The 20,591-nt window shown below is 38.6% G+C and overlaps 1 long non-coding RNA gene across 2 annotated transcripts; it reads right to left on the bottom strand.

The window, feature by feature from the left end:
• Nucleotides 1–14,687: 14,687 nt before the first annotated feature.
• Nucleotides 14,688–15,891, bottom strand: LOC126367144 (uncharacterized). Of its 2 annotated transcripts, none has more exons than XR_007566443.1 (3): nt 15,760–15,891; nt 14,842–14,964; nt 14,688–14,718 (listed from the first exon to the last, which is right to left on the bottom strand). It is a non-coding gene; the product is annotated as an uncharacterized LOC126367144 (long non-coding RNA). The 2 variants fall into 2 exon arrangements; XR_007566444.1 differs by lacking the exon at nt 15,760–15,891 and adding an exon at nt 15,290–15,348.
• Between the last annotated feature and the right edge of the window lie 4,700 nt (nt 15,892–20,591).

Below are 20,591 nucleotides of genomic sequence, written 5' to 3'. Positions count from 1 at the left end.
GACTAGGCATCCACAACAGGCTTCGTTAAAAAATTAAAAATGTTGATAAACCCACCACGGTAAAAATATCATCGAAAAAGAATAAAATAACTCAAAACCCCCGACTTAGCCCAATTATTATGTAACGAAATATTATAATAGACTTAAAAATACTTTCTAAAAAAGAGTTGATATCTCGAGACATCGGTAATAGATATACTTAAGTACCTAAACAATGAATTAATATGGATGTTTACAGTTTTTTCCTAACGTGTGTTTCTCGAAGATATACTTAAATGTAGCGATAATAATTTTACCATAATACATAACCGAGGAATATCCGTCGGGGGCTGCCTTTTCTATATGAAATTTCAACAAAAATTTAATCATACTTATAAGTGCATTTAATGTCGTCGTTAAACATCTACAATTCTTCAATAATTGTATTCACGTCACTAGAAAAACTTTTAGCTGGGTTAATGGCAGCCCCCGACGGATATTCCTCGTTATACGGAATCCCGCCGTTAGAATCGGTAAATTATGGTGGCAGATTATCCTTATTTTACAATCAGTGGTCATTGATCACTAGGGACCCTGTTATTCTTTCCTATATTCGAGGATATGAAATACCTTTCTCTAACCTAGTAGTGCAGGCGTAGGTACCCACCTAAACCTAAACAATATTCTAATTCCGAAAAGGTTCATTTTCGTAAAGCTGTAGATAGTCTGCTGTCTATAGGCGCTATATCGGAATGTATGCCGTGTAAAGATCAATACCTTTCTAGTATTTTTCTAATACCGAAGCCAGATGGTAAAATGCGTTTTATTTTAAATCTTAATAAACACATCAACACAAAACATTTTAAAATTGAAGATTTACGTACTGCCATAAAATTATTATCAAAATACTGTTTCATGGCAAAAACCGATTTAAAGGATGCCTATTTTTTAATTAAAAAAAAACCGACTTCAAACGCAAAACTAAAAAGCAATAAATAAATTTACTTCGCACAAAGTAATTAGTACGTATTTTCAATTAGTTAATTAATTTATAATTCTGAAGCCGGTGCCAAGGAAATGCTACAACGAAGTACCGATTTATATATTTTTCAATACTGATTGTTTTGTAATTTTTTGTTTGACATTGTTTTGTAATTGCTTTGATATAGGTATTAAACAATATTGTGTGTACATAGTAATTTGATATTGTAGTAGGGTTGTTGTAGCATTTACTTGGCACCGACTTCAGAATTATAAATTAATTAACTAATTGAAAATACGTACTAATTACTTTGTGCGAAGTAAATTTATTTATTGCTTTTTAGTTTTGCGTTTGAAGTCGGTTTTTTTTTTGTTAAAAATTTTATTTTATTTTACGATTTTAAGTGATGGTTAGACCGAGCAAGGATGCAGACAGACAGATTTTCTGATTTATATTCATATATAATAATATAATATATTATTAGTAGTGATCACAATTATTATTGATGAACATGTTTACACACACACACTCACACACGCGCTAACGCACCCGAGCACACGCGCACGTACACACGCACACACACACACACACACACGCGCGCGCGCGCGCACACACACGCACACACACACACACACACGCACACACACACACACACACACATGTGTATGTGTACATACACACATGTGGTTGTCAGTGGAAGCTGCTATCATACACACTCACGCATACATATAGATACAGTAGATTTCGCGTGGTTCGCTCGCTGCTAAAGCAGCTCGCGTGTCCTGTTTATTCGAAACTGTCCCTCTTCGTATGGCGGCCATCTTGTTTTTCCGCCATTTTGTTTTTTTTTCACCGGCGACAGAATTTGACCAAGATTTAAATGGGTGTCGTGGAAACAAACAAAATCCAGGTGCAATAGGTTTGCCAGACCGTAGAATGTCTCCCTGATTGGGAGCAGTTTTCAAAGATGACGTTCCGATCACACCCCTATACATCATTTTTACCCCCAAGACATTTTCTGGAAAAACAAAATTTTGTATGGCGGCCATCTTGTTTTTTCGCCATTTTGTATTTTTTTCACCGGCCATTAAATTCGACCAAGATTTAAATAGGTTTCGTGAAAGAAAAATTGGTTCAGGTGTGATAGTTTCGCCAGGCCGTAGGGTGTCACCCTGATGCGGAGCAGTTTTCGAAAATCGGGAAGTATTTCCATACTTAACATGACGATCCGATCACAACCCCGATATATATTTTATATCCCGAGACATTTTCTGAAAAAACAAAATTGTGTATGGCGGCCATCTTGTTTTTCCGCCATTTTGTTTTTTTTTACGCGCTATGGAATTTGACCAAGATTTAAATAAGTGCTCTGAAAGAAATATTGGTTCACGTGCGATAGTTTTGCCAGGCCGTAGAGTATCTCTCTGATGCGGAGCAGTTTTTGGTGACCAGAAAGTATTTCCGTACTCTACATGACGTTTTGAGTAAGCGCCCCATACATTATTTTTACCCAAACGGGCTTCTTCCAAAATCGACAAAATTTTGTATGGCGGCCATCTTTTTTTTTCCGCCATTTTGTTTTTTGCACCGGCGATTGAATTTGATCAAGATTTAAATACGTTTCGTGAAAGAAAAATTGCTCCAGGTTGTATAGTTTTGCCAGGCCATAGGGTATCTCCCTGATGCTGACCAGTTTTCGAAGGTCGGGAAGTTTTCCCGAAGCCTAAAGATCGATCCGATTAATATGACTTTACAAACGCACTAGTCGCTCCTACGATTTTTGAAAATTCCCCTCGATTTCTCTGGTCTTCCATCATCAGATCCTGACTTCCTTGACATGGGACCCCCTTGGGTATATCTCCTTTCAAACAAAAAAAGAATTATCAAAATCGGTTCATATACGACGAAGATATGCCCGAACAAACATAAAAAAAAAAAAAAAAAAAAAAAAAAAAAATATACGGTCGAATTGAGAACCTCCTCCTTTTTTGAAGTCGGTAAAAATACATCCAAACTCTAGAAAATTTCTAAGATTCGTATATGACAATACTTTTTACGAATTTAACGTTTTACCATTTGGCCTCAATACTGCACCTTATGTTTTCACAAAGGTTATGAAACCCGTAGTAGGTATTTTACGCTCTATGGGTCTTATGTCAACTATTTATTTGGATGATCTGCTCTTGATTGGTCAATCTTATGATGAATGTCTTTTGAATGTTCAACAATCTAAAACATTATTATCAAGTCTAGGCTTTATTATTAATGAAGACAAGAGCGACATGTACATAAGACATGTACTTATTTAGGCTATGTACTAGATTCACAAAATTTCCAGGTTAGTCTTCCTATTGAAAAAGTCAATCGCATCAAAGATGAAATTAGTAAAATGTCAAGGTTAAAACGGGTCAAGATACGAGACTTTGCACGATTCATAGGGCTATTAGTGTCAGCATGTCCCGCCATCGAATATGGTTGGCTTTATACTAAGCTATTCGAACGCGTAAAATATTTGAATCTATTAGATACTTAATAACAATTATGACAATTATATGTCTATTCCAGACACACTCGCACCTGATTTAGAATGGTGGTCTCGTACAATTGAACACTCAGTTTGTAAAATTAAAAACGATAATTACTGCCTGGAATTTTTCACAGACGCTTCAACAACGGGGTGGGAGGTAGCGTGCGGGAAGGAAACGGCTAGCGGTAGGTATGTGGAGTGACCAAGAGAAGGCACGCCATATTAACTACTTGGAAATATTGGCTGGATTTTTTGGCCTTAAGATTTTTGCAAAAAATCTACGTAGTTGTCAACTTTTGTTGCGTATTGACAACACTACTGCCATTTCCTATATAAACAGGATGGGTGGAATACAATTTCCCCACCTCACCAATGTTACAAAGGAATTATGGCAGTGGTGCGAACATCGCCAGTTGCACGTATTTGCCTCATACATACGGTCAGCAGATAAAGTTACTGCCGACGTCGAGTCCCGCCGCGTACATCCCGATATTGAGTGGGAACTATCTTCAAACGCCTTTCAAAGTATAGTCAAAAAATTTGGACCACCGGAGGTAGATTTGTTTGCCAGCCGTATTAACTTTAAGTGTCCAAAATATGTATCATGGCATCGAGACCCAGATTGCATACGCAATTAACGCATTTACGATATCGTGGGCGAACGATTACTTCTACGCGTTTCCCCCCTTCTCGGTTATACTTAAATCATTACGAAAAATCATATCAGATGGATCTGAAGGTATCATGGTTGTACCGCTTTGGCGAACACAACCGTGGTACCCTATTTTTAAGAAGTTACTCATTTCAGAGTTACTATTTTTCAAATCTAACGAATGTTTAATCATACCCCATCATTCCAGCCCGAGCAACATCCACACCACACTTACCCTGGCGGCAGGAATATTATCCGGACGGCGTGGCTAAGACGGAGCATTCCTCCCTCCGCAGTCGACGTAACGTTAGCTTCCCTCTCTAATAATACTTATAAACAATATGAAGTTTATCTGAAAATATGGTTCTGCTTCTGTGTAGAAAATAACATAGATATTTACGAAACATCTGTTCCAAATGTTATAGATGTAGGGATATGAAAGGAAAAGCTCCGAATTCGTTTCCGTCGTTTATTTTATTTTCTCCAAGTCCTCCGTAACCGTCCTTCCAATCGTCCTTCCTCCCTCGCCTCTCTCCTCTCTCTCGCACACTATCATCCTTCCCTTTCACTCACCTTACGTTCCGTTACACGCCAAATCCCACATTCGGCCATCCTGCTCTCATGCTTGTCCCCAAGCATGCCTCTAATATTTTTTATATAAATCAAAACATCTTAATCTAAACCAACCTTAACTGCTAAAAACTTCCTTATCTCTAAACATCGTGAAAACTCTTACATAACACAATCCTGACAGTTTACAATTAACTATGCTATAAGTACATCCTTTTCAACTTTAAATCTTTAAAAACATACTAGAAAAACCTCCACTACAAGTTAATGCCTAAGTTCTGAATGATATCACCATTTAATGACGAGGACACCATGACTGAAACATAAAAACATATTGAATAAAAAAAATAAAAAAATACCTCTGTGCTATCTAGGACAGAACTTCATAGCCCTCAAGAGTCTAAAGTCTCCTGGTCACCATATTGAGGCCACTTCTTCATCTGATCGGCCGAGCTCGATGTTCTGATTGGTCCCTCTAAAGAACTATCAAATTTTTCCACATCGTATCTGTCATTACGCTTACACTTGGTTACTTTGTATGGACCAAGGTACTTAGGTTTCAGTTTGAGCCCTGGGCCGAACTGAGTTCGCTTTACTAGTACTAGATCTCCTTCCTTATAGGTAGTACTCTCCTTCCTCTTCCTGTTGTATGTCTTTCTATTTTCCTCTTGCACTTTTAATATTTGTTCCCTTGCTTGTAGTCTAATATTCTCTCTATTTTCATTATATTGAAGTGTGTGTTCTTTCTCTAATAATTGTAAAATTTCCAGGTCTTCCTTGTTCCTCATCTTACTACCAATCAGCAGCTCAAATGGGGTAGTGTTAATGGTCCTTTGATATGTGCTATTTAAGGCTCTTTGCACCCTCCCAACATGCCGGTACCATAATCCTGGGCTTTCAACTGATAATTTGGTTAACACTGGTATTATTATTCGGTGTACGCGTTCCACCTGACCATTACCTCGTGGTACTCCAGTGGTTATTTTCACATGAAGTATATTTTCCTCCTCACAATAGTCCTCAAACTCTTTACTTGTAAAAGCTGTACCACGATCCGTTATCATCCTACGTGGGTTCCCAAAGATGTTCTGGTGCAATTGAAGCTTACTTATAGTTTCATGACTCGTCGTAGTCCTAACCGGAAATAACCACACAAACTTTGTAAATGCATCTATGATGGTTAATATGTAATTATACTGCTTCTTCGTTTCTGTGAGTGGTCCAATGTGATCCAAATGTAGTGTATCAAAGGGGATACTTTCTTTTTCAATTGGGTTAAGGAATCCCTCCTGTTTTCCTTCTTTCCTCATTGATAATAAACATGGCACACAAGATAGTATAAATTCTTCAATTTTATTATCTACATCGCGTATATAGTAATCTCTGCTTAACAATTCTTTCATTTTAAGTTTTCCAAAGTGACCATTGCTGTGCACTTTTCTTATAATTTCTTTCTCCATAGATCTGGGTATCACTAGCTGTTTCTGCATTCCTTTGTATAACACACCGTTGTCCAACGAATAATCCTCATAAGCACCTCCTTTAAGAATTTCCTTAATTGCCATTAAGCCATCGTCCTTGTCCTGAGCCAATCTAATGCCATCGTTCAAAGTTATTACTGCTACCAAGGGTGTACGGCTTAGAGCGTCTACATGCCTCATTCTAGACCCACTTCTATGTTCCACCTCGAAATCATACTCGTCCAACATCATGACCCATCTTGCTACTTTGGGTGTTACATCCTTTTTCTTAAGCGTCAACTCAAATGCTTTACAATCGGTTATAATCTTGAAATGTATACCGTAAAGGTAATGTCTAAACTTTTTTACTCCCTCTACAACGGCTAATGCTTCCAGTTCGTAGCTAGAGTATCGACTTTGAGTGTCATTAGTAGTTCGGCTCATATACTGTACTGGATGTAGTCCGGAACCTGGATGATACTGCATGAGAATTGCCGCTAGGGCAATACTTGAGGCATCTGTGTGCAACTCCGTTCTCAACTTCGGGTCATATATTTTCAATACAGGGCCACTTGCCAGCATGTATTTTAATTTTTCAAAAGCTACTCGTTGTTCTTCTGCAAATAGAAACTCCTGATCATTTTTTAACAGGTTAGTTAAAGGCTTAGCGATCATTGCATAATTTTCTATGTATTTTCTGAAATAGCCTGTAAGTCCTATGAAGCTTTGTAACTGCTTAACTGTTTTTGGTTCAGGATATCTGAGCACGGCGTCCACTTTATCTGTACCTGGTCTCACCTCTCCATCCTTCACAATATGCCCAAGGTATTCAATTTCTCGCTGTAGCAGCTTGGCCTTTTTCCAGTTCATTTGTAGTCCATATCGTGAAGCTACGCTCAACATCATTCGTAGTCTCTCAAGTCCTTGCCTCTCATCCTGAGCTGGAATGATTATATCATCAATAAATATCAATAAAATGCCCTGAGCTATTAGCTCCCTGAATATTATAGTGACAAACCTCATAAATGTCTTCGGACAAATGGACAACCCAAATGGGGCACGTAAAAACTCAAACTGACCACTGTGTGTTACGAATGATGTATAACTAACTGATTCCTCACTGACCTTTAGGTGGAAAAACCCATTCTTTAAGTCCAACACACTAAACACCTTGGCCCCCCTTAACTTGTCAATAACATCATCGATTATGGGCAATGGAAACTCATCCTTTACTATCTTTTTGTTTATCAGCCGATAGTCAACACAAACACGAACTGTGCCATCCTTCTTCCTCACTAGTACTAAAGGGCTTGAATATTCGGAATAACTCACCCGTATAATTCCTTTGCGCAACCATTCATCTACCTGTTCCTCTACAACTTGCTGCTCCATTAATGATAATCGTCGTGGCCGTTGACGTATGGGAATGTCATCCTTCAGTATAATTTTTAATTGTATGGGTGCTTCCTCCTCTTGAGTGGGCTGGTATTCCTGTACACACTGCATTACCTCATTCCGGATGCTTATGTCCTGCACATGAGCTACATCTACTTCAGTAGAACCTGCAAAAGAATCAATGTTACCTACCCAATTGTCATTCCTCAATGTTACTACTCCTGCATTCATTATCATGGTGACACCACTCAGAAACTCCTGGCCTAATATTACATCGTAGGGCATAACTTCATCAGGAACTAAATGAAATACAACATTGTTATACACATTATCATCTACTAACATTTCAACGTAAACTTTTCCCATGGAACAAACCTGGCATTCGCCTAAACCCGTCATGGTTATCTTTTCATCAATAATTTCGCTACCTATCTTTGAACACACTGACCTAGCCATTAAATTACAATCACTGCCGGTGTCGAACAGTGAATTTACACTAAACTTGTTCAATAAAACTAACTTTTCCGGCTTCTTCACTTGAAATTCTTTGTTTACGCCATGAAAAATATTGAAGTGATCTGTCAAATCTTTTTTTTTTTCGCGATCATTTTCTGGCTCGGTATACGTGTCATGGCCGCTTGCGTCCTTCGTTCGTACGTTCAATTCATTCTCTTCAGTGTTGCCATATCTCGGCAATGCACCATAGACCTCAGACTTCACTCCGAACATAGCCGACCGCTTTCGCCACCCGTCGCCGCCGAAAGCGCCCGAACTCACCCGACGATCGCCGATGTCGTCGCATTCCGCCTGTTCTCGTCTAGCCGACGCCATGTCTGCGTTCCGTCCACTAACACCCGTATGCACTGGATTCGCCTTACAATTTTGCCGAATATGTCCAAACTGATTGCACCTAAAGCACTTTAGTCCATTTTTGCACTCACTTGATACATGGTCCATCTCTCCACAGTTATAGCAGCGCTTATGCACGTATTGCACTTGAACTGGTCGTGAATATCTCGTTCCCGGTTGATTATAAACCGCCCGGTTTCTCTCGGTTTCTCGCTGTCGGCTTGCTTCACTGGCTTTTGTTTTGATTTTTTCGTAGATAGCCAACTTCGTTTTGAGATCGGAGTACGTCGTCACACCGTGTAGCATATGTTTATTATATTCGTGATCTACTATACCGTCTATTATGTATTGAATCGCTATGTAGTCGGGAAATCTTGCTCTCTTTCCCAGCTCCTTCATAATCAGCATGTACTGGTACACAGATTCGTTACTATGCTTTTTGCGAGCCGCCATTAACTCGTGCATTTCCTTCACATTAACGGTGTCTGGAAACTCCTTGGTCAGCGCCGCTTTCAGGTCATCGTAGCTTTTAAAAACTCGCTCTGATCTAAGCCACAAAGCTGCCGTCCCGCTTAGCGTTCGCCTGGCTATAATAAGTTTTTGATGCGGCGTCCATGAAAAAATCTCCGCATTGTCCTCTATATCCTGACACCATTTGCTTGATGAATACGTCGGATCCTCTCCTGTGAATTGGGTGATGTTGCAGCCTTCCAGAAACATCGTTGTCGCCGTCGTCGTCTTTTCTTCCGCCATATTTTTTTTTCGTCGTTCCGTCGTTAACCAAAAATCCGCGTGGCAATCCAACCGTCGTCGTCCTGTTGCACCCGGCACCCGTTCTCCAACCGTAACTTCTCCTTTCAATCCCGGACGAGCCCCCAAAATTGTAGGGATATGAAAGGAAAAGCTCCGAATTCGTTTCCGTCGTTTATTTTATTTTCTCCAAGTCCTCCGTAACCGTCCTTCCAATCGTCCTTCCTCCCTCGCCTCTCTCCTCTCTCTCGCACACTATCATCCTTCCCTTTCACTCACCTTACGTTCCGTTACACGCCAAATCCCACATAGATTTCTTTACTAGATTATACGGAGAGGGAGCACAGTATGGGACATTAAATTCGTGTAGAGCTGCAATTTCATTAATTTTAGGTGAACACGTAGGAGACGATGACAGGATTAAAAGGTATTTTAAAGGCGTATACAGGTTGCGACCTCCTTTACCCAGATACAATGTAACATGGGATCCATCAGTAGTCTTGCAGCATTTAGAATCATATTACCCAAATGAACAAATCTCACTCGAAATTATTTCAAAAAAATTAATTATACTCTTAGCTTTAGTTACTGCACATAGAGTGCAGACTATGGCGAGTATTAAATTAATTAATATAGAGACGTCTTCTACTCAAGTTAAAATTAAAATTCCTGATATCATTAAGACTTTCCGAATCGGTACTTTGCAGCCAATACTTGTGCTCCCGTTTTTTAATGACAAGCCTGCGATATGTCCTGCCAGAACCTTACTAGATTACGTGCACAAAACTAGTACACTCCGTAAGGATGTGCCCTCCTTATTTATTAGTATAAGAAAACCATATAACTCTGTTTCATCACAGACACTTAGTAGATGGATAAAGGATATGTTACATTTGAGTGGGATTGATGTAAACATTTTTAGCGCGCACAGTACAAGGCATGCTGCCACGTCCGCGGCGCGAAGACTAGGGGTCAATCTGGACCTCATCCGAAAAACAGCCGGTTGGAGTGCTAGCTCCTCTACGTTCTTTACATTCTATAATAGAATCTTATGTAACGAACCGACGCCTAGTAGCGACTCGTTTGCTAGGGCAATTATTAATAACAATAATGATTTATAATTTTGTTAATTACTTACCTTTTTTGTGTAGTTGCATAACTTACTCCTATTGTGATTTAAAAAGTTTATGCAAAACAAATAAATATTTCACATTTTGCTCTAAAAATCTACATGGTATTCTATGCTAATCTCGAGGACGAAGCCAGAGTATAATTAATGATTAAACGAACTTACCTGTACGTGAAGTTCAATCATAATTATACGAGGGCTTCGTCCGAAGAGATTAGCATCCCTCCCTCCCCCAATGTTATTTATTGCAAATAAGTACGTATATTGGACCCGAAGAAGTGAAATATTTTAGGTGAAATACTTGGCTCTGAACTAAATGACGTTTGACAATACTGGGCCGGGTAAATGGAGAAATATCTACCCTCATACGTAAAAAAAAAAATCTCAAATAACGTGTGATAATGGTGATCCGTTACGCGATACTACATGGTATTCTATGCTAATCTCTTCGGACGAAGCCAGAGTATAATTATGATTGAACTTCACGTACAGGTAAGTTCGTTTAATCATTAATTATAATATTTCGTTACATAATAATTGGGCTAAGTCGGGGGTTTTGAGTTATTTTATTCTTTTTCGATGAGATTTTTACCGTCGTGGGTTTTTCAAAATTTTTAATTTTGCTTAATTTTTTTCAGACTTTTTAGAGAGCATTATACGAATTATAATCTATTATAATGTGTAGGTAAGATCTCGCAAAACAATAAGTGTGATTCATCCTAACACATAATACTAAGTTCCTTATTAAATATTATACAGTTGCTTTCTGATTAAAGTTACCTCTATAACACTCATCTGAGAACATGCCCCAATCACCCACGAACTCATTCCTGAAATTCGCATTGAAATCAGACAATACGTTTTAATTTTAACAATATTGCAATATAAACGTTTCACACTAATATAGCAGCGCCCCGTAGTGAGTTAATATCATAAGACTTATCTTAGACCATGCACCAATCAACTACGAACCCATTGCTGAAAACCGCATTGAAATTAGACAATTCGTTGTAATATAATTGCAATACTATTTTTCACTAATATTGTTAGCGCCCTCTAGTGAGGTAAAGACGTAATTTTTATTATTTGGAAAATGCATTAAGCTACCACGTACACATTGCTGAAAACAGAATTGTAATCGGACATTTCGTTTTGATTATATTGCAACATTGTTTTGCACTAATATTGTGGCGCCCCCTAGTGAGTTACAGCCATGACACCTGTCTAAGAACATGAACTCATCAAACACAAACCCGCTATTGAAAACCGCCTCAAAATCGGATCATAAGTTTAAAAGATAGGTGGTAACATTACTTTGCACAAACGCACACACAAACATCTCTCACCTTAAACGCATATATACCTGTTCCGTTCCGTCATGGGTAATAAATGTAATTAAAATTATACTAACCGTAATTAACAACACTTTGCTTTACTTAATACTACCTGATTATTGAGTGATGGGTTCAACTTTATGAATTAAATGAGGATTAATTGGATGAATTTGATTCACTTGACAACACAATCCACGTGCCACTTATAGTCGATCTTGGTTTTTCTTTAATCTTCGCCAATCACTTCGTATTAATTTATTCACAATTTATTGATTATGATCTTCTCTGAAATCCGGCTCGAAGGACCATGAATATGCCTGGTATGACTTTTTACTGTTTTTTAAGAGATTTAGGTAGCAATGAAACATCACTGTGTCCGACGTAATTACGTGTAATCAATGGAACCGAAAAAAAAAGAAGCCTGTCAAAAACAATTAACTAATAACTATTGCAAATAAATTGCTATTATAAATTGAAGAGACGTTTCGAATAATATTGATTCTAAACACTAATATTGTGGCGCCCCCTAGTGTGTTACAGCCATGACACCTGTCTAATAACATGAACTCATCAAAGACACACCCGTTATTGAAAACCACATCAAAATCGGATCAATAGTTTAGAAGATAAGTAGTAACATTACTTTGCACAAACGCACACATAAACATCTCTCACCCTAAACGCATATACCTGCTCCGTTCCGTCATGGGTAAAAATGTAATAAAAATCAGTCAATGAAATCCACACAAGCTTGGTCAAGAACAAACCTTATCAGCAACAAGCTTCGTCAACATACTCAAAAAAAAACCACCCCGGATAATTTCCGGCCCAAACGTACTCATCAAATTAGCAGCGCGTTCCCTCAGTGTAGGTACGGTCAGAAAAATGCGCTAAACCAAACATGACCCGAACGTGGTTCAGGCCCTCACACTGAAACGCCTCCCTAGGTATGAATGTCTGTGAAATTTAAGGGATATGCAAGCAAGCAAGCAAGCGAGCAAGGTTTAGGTTTAGGTTTAGGTTAGGTTAGGTTAGGTTTTTTTTTTGTATTTTGCGCTGGCTATCCTCTACCATAGGGCGGCAGAGCCTTTGTCAAGCGGAAAATTAAACTTTTTACACAATGGTAATCGGTCGTTTTGCTCTACAGAGTTGATCCAGAATCAGTACAATTGTGTATTGATCTTTCGTCAGCTCGGATATGTGTCTTATGTTTTTTATTAGATGGTGTATGTGGTGTGTGTGGGGGTTTTTTATTGTTTGTGTTCATGTCTTAAAGTACGGCTAATGTGGCACAGATTATTATTATTATGTATATGTATACTGGGTGTTAGTGACATCGTAACGAATACTGAGAGGGATGGGGGAGGGATTACAGAAAATTTAGTTATACAGACATTTTTAACACAACCAAACAGAATCTAAAGAAACTTGTACTAGACAAACTATCGAAAAATAACAAACAATGCATGCCGCCGTAAACTTTCGTTTCATTACTATTTTCACGTATTCATCTCATTACCGCGAAGCTGTATTACTGCTCGTTGTTTCAGATTGATTTATGTCTTGCAATTCACTCGCTTATTACTCTAATGCTGTAGTTAAAATAATTATAATTTAAATATATTATTCTTAACTTTTTAAACCATTGTATGTAACTCGTTTGTGCACTAGCGTATTGTTCATTTAAGTTTTGTTATTGTTTTCTGTTAATTTCGGTTCAATAGTTAACGCAATCTATGATATCCTGTTATTGGCTAAGACACACTATGTAATTTAGATACTTTAACTTTACCTGTAAAACTGCTGTTGGATATCTTATGAATAAAATAATAATAATGATTCAGACCATGATTCTGACTTAATATCTAGTGGAATTTTCCGTCGCAAAATTCATGAAATTTTGAGTTTTGTTTTTAATTCTTTTCAATTCCATATTGTGCTTTTAGCTGCATAGAACCCAAATTTCAATAAAAAAAACAATAATGACAAATTATCGAAAATTTTTGATGTAATGGAGACAACAGCTGCTCGAACGGGTCAACGGCCACACGCACCGCGCGCCGCGCGCCCCGCTCCGCACGCCCCGCTCCGCGCGCCCCGCGCCGCACGCCGGCGGCGGCGCGGCGGCGGCGCGGGCGCGGCCTACAAAGTAGGCACTACGAACCGATCCTATTTCTTTCTCTGTCTATCGTAAATTATAAATTTATTTTATTCTTATTCTTAAATGGACGGATAATCAACAGGCATAAAATTTATGGAATACACGTCAATTTTAAGCAGAAATCTAAAACAACCGACAGAATTAAGTTGACAGCACACGTCAAACGGTTTGCATACCAGCGAGATACCTTTTTGATTCGACCGGGTTATTCATTCATTTACTCATAGGAATCGGGGCCATTATCTACCTAAAACAGTTGAAACAGTAAATAATTGTATTCTTTGTTGTCATTAGAATAACTAACAACCAACTAACACAACCACCACAGATTAGGTAATTAGTTACCTACTATGTCAACCATCCACCAACTTAGTATGTAAGTACCTACGCAAAACCTCGCTACACAAAAATCTAGCGAGATCGCGTCTAGAATTGGGCGGACACTCCGCCAGAGTGTTGCCTATCGATATTCTATCGATACCTAGTTAAAAAAAAACCAATAGTAGGTACCTATCGATAGATCTTTTAGATCAATACCCATTATTGTTACAAAGCAAGACCTATCGGTACTATCGCTAGTATACAGTTTTCTAAGCGTTGCTACTCAAAGTCAATACATTTGCATAAATTTTACCCTTGAGTAGTAAGTTTGGCCTAAGAATGCTGTCGACTCCTTCCACTAACCTTCATGAATCGATGAAATATACAGTTTTCTAAGCGTTGCTACTCAAAGTCAATACATTTGCATAAATTTTACCCTTGAGTAGTAAGTTTGGCCTAAGAATGCTGTCGACTCCTTCCACCAACCTTCATGAATCGATGAAATAAACAGTTTTCTAAGCGTTGCTACTCAAAGTCAATACATTTGCATAAGTTTTACCCCTAAGTAGTAAGTTTGGCCTAAGAATGCTGTCGACTCCTTCCACCAACCTTCATGAATCGATGAAATATACAGTTTTCTAAGCGTTGCTACTCAAAATCAATACATTTGCATAAGTTTTACCCTTGAGTAGTAAGTTTGGCCTAAGAATGCTGTCGACTCCTTCTACCAACCTTCATGAATCGATGAAATATACAGTTTTCTAAGCGTTGCTACTCAAAGTCAATACATTTGCATAAATTTTACCCTTGAGTAGTAAGTTTGGCCTAAGAATGCTGTCGACTCCTTCCACCAACCTTCATGAATCGATGAAATATACAGTTTCCTAGGAGTTGCTACTCAAAGTCAATACATTAGTAAGTTTAGCCTAAGAATGCTGTCGACTCCTTCCACCAACCTTCATGAATCGATGAAATATACAGTTTTCTAAGCGTTGCTACTCAAAGTCAATACATTTGCATAAATTTTACCCTTGAGTAGTAAGTTTGGCCTAAGAATGCTGTCGACTCCTTCCACCAACCTTCATGAATCGATGAAATATACAGTTTTCTAGGAGTTGCTACTCAAAGTCAATACATTAGTAAGTTTAGCCTAAGAATGCTGTCGACTCCTTCCACCAACCTTCATGAATCGATGAAATATACAGTTTTCTAAGCGTTGCTAGTCAAAGTCAATACATTTGCATAAATTTTACCCTTGAGTAGTAAGTTTGGCCCAAGAATGCTGTCGACTTCTTCCACCAACCTTCATGAATCGATGAAATATACAGTTTTCTAAGCGTTGCTACTCAAAGTCAATACATTTGCATAAGTTTTACCCTTGAGTAGTAAGTTTGGCCTAAGAATGCTGTCGACTCCTTCCACCAACCTTCATGAATCGATGAAATATACAGTTTTCTAAGCGTTGCTAGTCAAAGTCAATACATTTGCATAAATTTTACCCTTGAGTAGTAAGTTTGGCCTAAGAATGCTGTCGACTCCTTCCACCAACCTTCATGAATCGATGAAATATACAGTTTTCTAGGAGTTGCTACTCAAAGTCAATACATTAGTAAGTTTAGCCTAAGAATGCTGTCGACTCCTTCCACCAACCTTCATGAATCGATGAAATATACAGTTTTCTAAGCGTTGCTAGTCAAAGTCAATACATTTGCATAAATTTTACCCTTGAGTAGTAAGTTTGGCCTAAGAATGCTGTCGACTCCTTCCACCAACCTTCATGAATCGATGAAATATACAGTTTTCTAGGAGTTGCTACTCAAAGTCAATACATTAGTAAGTTTAGCCTAAGAATGCTGTCGACTCCTTCCACCAACCTTTATGAATCGATGAAATATACAGTTTTCTAAGCGTTGCTAGTCAAAGTCAATACATTTGCATAAATTTTACCCTTGAGTAGTAAGTTTGGCCCAAGAATGCTGTCGACTTCTTCCACCAACCTTCATGAATCGATGAAATATACAGTTTTCTAAGCGTTGCTACTCAAAGTCAATACATTTGCATAAGTTTTACCCTTGAGTAGTAAGTTTGGCCTAAGAATGCTGTCGACTCCTTCCACCAACCTTCATGAATCGATGAAATATACAGTTTTTTAGGAGTTGCTACTCATAGTCAATACATTTGCATAAATTTTACCCTTGAGTAGTAAGTTTGGCCTAAGAATGCTGTCGACTCCTTCCACCAACCTTCATGAATCGATGAAATATACAGTTTTCTAGGAGTTGCTAGTCAAAGTCAATACATCTGCACCAGTTTTATCCCCAAGTAGTAAGTTTGGCCTAAGAATGCTGTCGACTCCTTCCACCAACCTTCATGAATCGATGAAATATACAGTTTTCTAAGCGTTGCTACTCAAAGTCAATACATTTGCATAAATTTTACCCTTGAGTAGTAAGTTTGGCCTAAGAATGCTGTCGACTCTTTCCACCAACCTTCATGAATCGATGAAATAAACAGTTTTCTAAGCGTTGCTACTCAAAGTCAATACATTTGCATAAGTTTTACCCTTGAGTAGTAAGTTTGGCCTAAGAATGCTTTCGACTCCTTCCACCAACCTTCATGAATCGATGAAATATACAGTTTTCTAGGAGTTGCTACTCAAAGTCAATACATCTGCATCAGTTTTATCCCCAAGTAGTAAGTTTGGCCTAAGAATGCTGTCGACTCCTTCAACCAACCTTCATGAATCGATGAAATATACAGTTTTCTAAGCGTTGCTACTCAAAGTTAATACATTTGCATAAATTTTACCCTTGAGTAGTAAGTTTGGCCTAAGAATGCTGTCGACTCTTTCCACCAACCTTCATGAATCGATGAAATAAACAGTTTTCTAAGCGTTGCTACTCAAAGTCAATACATTTGCGTAAGTTTTACCCTTGAGTAGTAAGTTTGGCCTAAGAATGCTTTCGACTCCTTCCACCAACCTTCATGAATCGATGAAATATACAGTTTTCTAGGAGTTGCTACTCAAAGTCAATACATCTGCACCAGTTTTATCCCCAAGTAGTATGTTTGGCCTAAGAATGCTGTCGACTCCTTCCACCAACCTTCATGAATCGATGAAATATACAGTTTTCTAGGAGTTGCTACTCAAAGTCAATACATCTGCATCAGTTTTATCCCCAAGTAGTAAGTTTGGCCTAAGAATGCTGTCGACTCCTTCCACCAACCTTCATGAATCGATGAAATATACAGTTTTCTAAGCGTTGCTACTCAAAGTTAATACATTTGCATAAATTTTACCCTTGAGTAGTAAGTTTGGCCTAAGAATGCTGTCGACTCTTTCCACCAACCTTCATGAATCGATGAAATAAACAGTTTTCTAAGCGTTGCTACTCAAAGTCAATACATTTGCGTAAATTTTACCCTTGAGTAGTAAGTTTGGCCTAAGAATGCTGTCGACTCCTTCCACCAACCTTCATGAATCGATGAAATATACAGTTTTCTAGGAGTTGCTACTCAAAGTCAATACATTAGTAAGTTTAGCCTAAGAATGCTGTCGACTCCTTCCACCAACCTTCATGAATCGATGAAATATACAGTTTTCTAAGCGTTGCTACTCAAAGTCAATACATTTGCATAAATTTTACCCTTGAGTAGTAAGTTTGGCCCAAGAATGCTGTCGACTCCTTCCACCAACCTTCATGAATCGATGAAATATACAGTTTTCTAAGCGTTGCTACTCAAAGTCAATACATTTGCATAAGTTTTACCCTTGAGTAGTAAGTTTGGCCTAAGAATGCTGTCGACTCCTTCCACCAACCTTCATGAATCGATGAAATATACAGTTTTTTAGGAGTTGCTACTCATAGTCAATACATTTGCATAAATTTTACCCTTGAGTAGTAAGTTTGGCCTAAGAATGCTGTCGACTCCTTCCACCAACCTTCATGAATCGATGAAATATACAGTTTTCTAGGAGTTGCTAGTCAAAGTCAATACATCTGCACCAGTTTTATCCCCAAGTAGTAAGTTTGGCCTAAGAATGCTGTCGACTCCTTCCACCAACCTTCATGAATCGATGAAATATACAGTTTTCTAAGCGTTGCTACTCAAAGTCAATACATTTGCATAAATTTTACCCTTGAGTAGTAAGTTTGGCCTAAGAATGCTGTCGACTCTTTCCACCAACCTTCATGAATCGATGAAATAAACAGTTTTCTAAGCGTTGCTACTCAAAGTCAATACATTTGCATAAGTTTTACCCTTGAGTAGTAAGTTTGGCCTAAGAATGCTTTCGACTCCTTCCACCAACCTTCATGAATCGATGAAATATACAGTTTTCTAGGAGTTGCTACTCAAAGTCAATACATCTGCATCAGTTTTATCCCCAAGTAGTAAGTTTGGCCTAAGAATGCTGTCGACTCCTTCCACCAACCTTCATGAATCGATGAAATATACAGTTTTCTAAGCGTTGCTACTCAAAGTTAATACATTTGCATAAATTTTACCCTTGAGTAGTAAGTTTGGCCTAAGAATGCTGTCGACTCTTTCCACCAACCTTCATGAATCGATGAAATAAACAGTTTTCTAAGCGTTGCTACTCAAAGTCAATACATTTGCGTAAGTTTTACCCTTGAGTAGTAAGTTTGGCCTAAGAATGCTTTCGACTCCTTCCACCAACCTTCATGAATCGATGAAATATACAGTTTTCTAGGAGTTGCTACTCAAAGTCAATACATCTGCACCAGTTTTATCCCCAAGTAGTATGTTTGGCCTAAGAATGCTGTCGACTCCTTCCACCAACCTTCATGAATCGATGAAATATACAGTTTTCTAAGCGTTGCTACTCAAAGTCAATACATTTGCATTAATTTTACCCTTAAGTAGTAAGTTTGGCCTAAGAATGCTGTCGACTCCTTCCACCAACCTTCATGAATCGATGAAATATACAGTTTTCTAAGCGTTGCTACTCAAAGTCAATACATTTGCATTAATTTTACCCTTGAATAGTATGTTTGGCCTAAGAATGCTGTCGACTCCTTCCACCAACCTTCATGAATCGATGAAATATACAGTCTTCTAAGCGTTGCTACTCAAAGTCAATACATTTGCATAAGTTTTACCCTTGAGTAGTAAGTTTGGCCTAAGAATGCTGTCGACTCCTTCCACCAACCTTCATGAATCGATGAAATATACAGTTTTCTAGGAGTTGCTACTCAAAGTCAATACATTTGCATAAATTTTACCCTTGAGTAGTAAGTTTGGCCTAAGAATGCTGTCGACTCCTTCCACCAACCTTCATGAATCGATGAAATATACAGTTTTCTAAGCGTTGCTAGTCAAAGTCAATACATTTGCATAAATTTTACCCTTGAGTAGTAAGTTTGGCCTAAGAATGCTGTCGACTCCTTCCACCAACCTTCATGAATCGATGAAATATACAGTTTTCTAGGAGTTGCTACTCAAAGTCAATACATTTGCATAAATTTTACCCTTGAGTAGTAAGTTTGGCCTAAGAATGCTGTCGACTCCTTCCACCAACCTTCATGAATCGATGAAATATACAGTTTTCTAGGAGTTGCTAGTCAAAGTCAATACATCTGCACCAGTTTTATCCCCAAGTAGTAAGTTTGGCCTAAGAATGCTGTCGACTCCTTCCACCAACCTTCATGAATCGATGAAATATACAGTTTTCTAAGCGTTGCTACTCAAAGTCAATACATTTGCATAAATTTTACCCTTGAGTAGTAAGTTTGGCCTAAGAATGCTGTCGACTCTTTCCACCAACCTTCATTTATTTATTTATTTATTTATTATACCTTTTTTTTCAGGACATTACAGTGCCGAAGCGCTAATGCGCCGTGAAAGTTAAATAGAGGCACACGCAGGTGCCATTAATAGGGCATTACAAAACAGAAATCACAAAAATCACAATACTTAAACTAAAATTAAATCACCTTTCACTCATCATTCATAGCCTCGCAGAACCTCAGACACTCACGACACACACTCGTCCATTCATTCATAAACAGATCACACTCTGGTGCTGAGTCCAAGAGTGCATTGAGCATGTGCTGTGCGCGGAGGAGCGGCGAGTGTCTGCGAGAGACAGTGCGCGCCGGCGGCACGGCCAGCAGCGGGCGGCTGCGTGGCCGGAGGTTGCGTGTGGGCACATCGGGGACGTACAGTCGCACCAGCTGCATCACCAGCTCGGGGCAGTCTGAGCCACCACGCAACGTGCGGCAGGCACTGGTTAGCAGAGTGTAATTACGCCTCACCTCCAGAGAATTAAACCCTAGAGTTCCCAACAAGAATTTCGTTGGATAAAGGAATGGATAGTATCCGTATATTTTCTTGTATAGAAATCTCAGGAAGGCTTTTTGTACCTTCTCTAGAAGTAAGGCGTAAGTACACTCATATGGGTTCCACACTATTGAAGAAGATTCTATCTTGCTTCGAACCAGTGCCGTGTAGATCAGCTT

This window comes from Pectinophora gossypiella, chromosome 5 (genome assembly GCF_024362695.1).
Source record: "Pectinophora gossypiella chromosome 5, ilPecGoss1.1, whole genome shotgun sequence".
NCBI classification, from domain to species: domain Eukaryota; kingdom Metazoa; phylum Arthropoda; class Insecta; order Lepidoptera; family Gelechiidae; genus Pectinophora; species Pectinophora gossypiella.
Note: the sequence above shows the minus strand (reverse complement) of the source record. Positions and strands in the feature narration are given on the sequence as shown.